This window comes from Oncorhynchus mykiss, unplaced genomic scaffold (assembly GCF_013265735.2).
Source record: "Oncorhynchus mykiss isolate Arlee unplaced genomic scaffold, USDA_OmykA_1.1 un_scaffold_60, whole genome shotgun sequence".
Lineage (NCBI taxonomy): Eukaryota > Metazoa > Chordata > Actinopteri > Salmoniformes > Salmonidae > Oncorhynchus > Oncorhynchus mykiss.
This window is the reverse complement of record NW_023493657.1, coordinates 4,078,472-4,083,471: the sequence shown is the minus strand read 5'-3', so window position 1 is coordinate 4,083,471 and position 5,000 is coordinate 4,078,472.

Sequence of the window (5,000 nt, the reverse complement as noted above, 5' to 3'; positions counted from 1 at the left end):
TTTTGGGTGACCAGGTGCACGCCGGTCTTTTGGGTGACCAGGTGCACAAGTTCCATTTGGGTGACCAGGTGCACGCCGGCTTTTGGGTGACCAGGTGCACGCCGGTCTTTTGGGTGACCAGGTGCACAAGTTCCATTTGGGTGACCAGGTGCACGCCGGCTTTTGGGTGACCAGGTGCACGCCGGCTTTTGGGTGACCAGGTGCACGCCGGCTTTTGGGTGACCAGGTGCACACGGTCCTTTTGGGTGACCAGGTGCACATGGTCCTTTGGGTGACCAGGTGCACGCCGGCCTTTGGGTGACCAGGTGCACACGGTTCTTTTGGGTGACCAGGTGCACATGGTCCTTTGGGTGACCAGGTGCACGCCGGCCTTTGGGTGACCAGGTGCACACTGGTTCCTTTTGGGTGACCAGGTGCACATGGTCCTTTGGGTGACCAGGTGCACGCCGGCCTTTGGGTGACCAGGTGCACGCCGGTTCTTTTGGGTGACCAGGTGCACAAGTTCCATTTGGGTGACCAGGTGCACGCCGGCTTTTGGGTGACCAGGTGCACGCCGGCTTTTGGGTGACCAGGTGCACACGGTCCTTTTGGGTGACCAGGTGCACATGGTCCTTTGGGTGACCAGGTGCACGCCGGCCTTTGGGTGACCAGGTGCACACGGTTCTTTTGGGTGACCAGGTGCACATGGTCCTTTGGGTGACCAGGTGCACGCCGGCCTTTGGGTGACCAGGTGCACATGGTCCTTTTGGGTGACCAGGTGCACATGGTCCTTTGGGTGACCAGGTGCACGCCGGCCTTTGGGTGACCAGGTGCACACGGTTCTTTTGGGTGACCAGGTGCACATGGTCCTTTGGGTGACCAGGTGCACGCCGGCCTTTGGGTGACCAGGTGCACATGGTCCTTTTGGGTGACCAGGTGCACATGGTCCTTTGGGTGACCAGGTGCACGCCGGCCTTTGGGTAACCAGGTGCACATGGTCCTTTGGGTGACCAGGTGCACATGGTCCTTTGGGTGACCAGGTGCACGCCGGCCTTTGGGTGACCAGGTGCACATGGTCCTTTGGGTGACCAGGTGCACGCCGGCCTTTGGGTGACCAGGTGCACATGGTCCTTTGGGTGACCAGGTGCACGCCGGCCTTTGGGTGACCAGGTGCACATGGTCCTTTTGGGTGACCAGGTGCACATGGTCCTTTGGGTGACCAGGTGCACGCCGGCCTTTGGGTGACCAGGTGCACATGGTCCTTTTGGGTGACCAGGTGCACGCCGGCCTTTGGGTGACCAGGTGCACATGGTCCTTTTGGGTGACCAGGTGCACATGGTCCTTTGGGTGACCAGGTGCACGCCGGCCTTTGGGTGACCAGGTGCACACGGTCCTTTTGGGTGACCAGGTGCACGCCGGCCTTTGGGTGACCAGGTGCACATGGTCCTTTTGGGTGACCAGGTGCACGCCGGCCTTTGGGTGACCAGGTGCACGCCGGTCCTTTTGGGTGACCAGGTGCACAAGTTCCATTTGGGTGACCAGGTGCACGCGGTTCATAACAGCGCGGTTATCTGCTTTAATGTCCGAGGAGGGGTGCTTAAGTGTGGGTGCCCTGGTTCACCTGGTATGCGAGGTTGTGGAGGTGGGGGGGGGTCCCCTGCTGGTATCATCCCCGAAATAGAGGGGTGATACCCGGGTGGTGAGTAAGGGCCTACAAGCCTGGAGGTCAATAGCTCCAGGGGGTAAGCTCTACTGTCATGTCCGTAAATAGAGTGGTGTTACCCGGGTTTTGAACCATATTTTAATTTTTGGGTTACCAGATGCACACGGGTCTTTTGGAAAACAATCACAATCTGCATCCATCGTAATATCTTAAACTGTATATAAAGCACCTAAGGACGGGCCTGACCGAGAGAGGGCCGTAGTAGGGTACTCCCCTAGCGGGCTATATCAATAGAATGACCGGTAAAAATGATTTAAAACAGTTTTATAATTTTTGGGTTACCAGATGCACACGGGTCTTTTGGAAAACAATCACAATCTGCATCCATCGTAATATATGAAACTGTATATAAAGCACTGAAGGACGGCCCCGACCGAGACAGGGCCTTAGTGGGGTGCTCCCATAGCGGGCTATATCAATAGAATGACCGGTAAAAGTATTTAAAACCGTTTTATAATTTTTGGGTTACCAGATGCACGTTTTCAATCACCAGTTGCACGGAGGATTAATAGCAATCTGCATCCATCGTGATTTCTTAAAGTGTGTAAAAAGCACCCAAGGACGGCCCTGACAGAGAGAGGGCCGTAGTGGGGCACTCCCCTAGCGGGCTATATCAATAGAATGACGGGTAAAAGTATTTAAAACCCTTTTATAATTTTTGGGTTACCAGATGCACGTTTTCAATCACCAGGTGCACGGAGGAAAATGAGCATTTGCATCCATAGTCATGTTTTAAACCGTCCATAAAGCACTCTTGGCCGGCCCCGGCAGAGAGAGAAAGAGATGGTGAAAAAAAAAAAAAATCATCATCAGACCTTCCATAAATAATTCGGGCCGGCCCCCATTGCTAAAGGTCCGTAGTAGGGTGCGCCATAAGCGGACATGAATAGATGGAACACCGCTAACCGCATAGAGAACCGTGTTTTGGGTGACCAGGTGCACGTTTTCAATCACCAGTTGCACATTTTCAATCACCAGTTGCACGGAGGATTAATAGCAATCTGCATCCATCGCGATTTCTTAAAGTGTCTATAAAGCACTCAGGACGGGCCCGACCGAGACAGGGCCTTAGTGGGGTGCTCCCATAGCGGGCAACAATGAGAGGGGTGCCTTTAAATTCATTTTGAACCATATTTGAAATTTTGGGTTACCAGATGCACGTTTTCAATCACCAGTTGCACGGAGGATTAATAGCAATCTGCATCCATCGTGATTTCTTAAAGTGTGTAAAAAGCACCCAAGGACGGCCCTGACAGAGAGAGGGCCGTAGTGGGGCACTCCCCTAGCGGGCTATATCAATAGAATGACGGGTAAAAGTATTTAAAACCCTTTTATAATTTTTGGGTTACCAGATGCACGTTTTCAATCACCAGGTGCACGGAGGAAAATGAGCATTTGCATCCATAGTCATGTTTTAAACCGTCCATAAAGCACTCTTGGCCGGCCCCGGCAGAGAGAGAAAGAGATGGTGAAAAAAAAAAAAAAATCATCATCAGACCTTCCATAAATAATTCGGGCCGGCCCCCATTGCTAAAGGTCCGTAGTAGGGTGCGCCATAAGCGGACATGAATAGATGGAACACCGCTAACCGCATAGAGAACCGTGTTTTGGGTGACCAGGTGCACGTTTTCAATCACCAGTTGCACATTTTCAATCACCAGTTGCACGGAGGATTAATAGCAATCTGCATCCATCGCGATTTCTTAAAGTGTCTATAAAGCACTCAGGACGGGCCCGACCGAGACAGGGCCTTAGTGGGGTGCTCCCATAGCGGGCAACAATGAGAGGGGTGCCTTTAAATTCATTTTGAACCATATTTGAAATTTTGGGTTACCAGATGCACGTTTTCAATCACCAGTTGCACGGAGGATTAATAGCAATCTGCATCCATCGTGATTTCTTAAAGTGTGTAAAAAGCACCCAAGGACGGCCCTGACAGAGAGAGGGCCGTAGTGGGGCACTCCCCTAGCGGGCTATATCAATAGAATGACGGGTAAAAGTATTTAAAACCCTTTTATAATTTTTGGGTTACCAGATGCACGTTTTCAATCACCAGGTGCACGGAGGAAAATGAGCATTTGCATCCATAGTCATGTTTTAAACCGTCCATAAAGCACTCTTGGCCGGCCCCGGCAGAGAGAGAAAGAGATGGTGAAAAAAAAAAAAAAATCATCATCAGACCTTCCATAAATAATTCGGGCCGGCCCCCATTGCTAAAGGTCCGTAGTAGGGTGCGCCATAAGCGGACATGAATAGATGGAACACCGCTAACCGCATAGAGAACCGTGTTTTGGGTGACCAGGTGCACGTTTTCAATCACCAGTTGCACATTTTCAATCACCAGTTGCACGGAGGATTAATAGCAATCTGCATCCATCGCGATTTCTTAAAGTGTCTATAAAGCACTCAGGACGGGCCCGACCGAGACAGGGCCTTAGTGGGGTGCTCCCATAGCGGGCAACAATGAGAGGGGTGCCTTTAAATTCATTTTGAACCATATTTGAAATTTTGGGTTACCAGATGCACGTTTTCAATCACCAGTTGCACGGAGGATTAATAGCAATCTGCATCCATCGTGATTTCTTAAAGTGTGTAAAAAGCACCCAAGGACGGCCCTGACAGAGAGAGGGCCGTAGTGGGGCACTCCCCTAGCGGGCTATATCAATAGAATGACGGGTAAAAGTATTTAAAACCCTTTTATAATTTTTGGGTTACCAGATGCACGTTTTCAATCACCAGGTGCACGGAGGAAAATGAGCATTTGCATCCATAGTCATGTTTTAAACCGTCCATAAAGCACTCTTGGCCGGCCCCGGCAGAGAGAGAAAGAGATGGTGAAAAAAAAAAAAAAATCATCATCAGACCTTCCATAAATAATTCGGGCCGGCCCCCATTGCTAAAGGTCCGTAGTAGGGTGCGCCATAAGCGGACATGAATAGATGGAACACCGCTAACCGCATAGAGAACCGTGTTTTGGGTGACCAGGTGCACGTTTTCAATCACCAGTTGCACATTTTCAATCACCAGTTGCACGGAGGATTAATAGCAATCTGCATCCATCGCGATTTCTTAAAGTGTCTATAAAGCACTCAGGACGGGCCCGACCGAGACAGGGCCTTAGTGGGGTGCTCCCATAGCGGGCAACAATGAGAGGGGTGCCTTTAAATTCATTTTGAACCATATTTGAAATTTTGGGTTACCAGATGCACGTTTTCAATCACCAGTTGCACGGAGGATTAATAGCAATCTGCATCCATCGTGATTTCTTAAAGTGTGTAAACGGAGGAAAATGAGCATT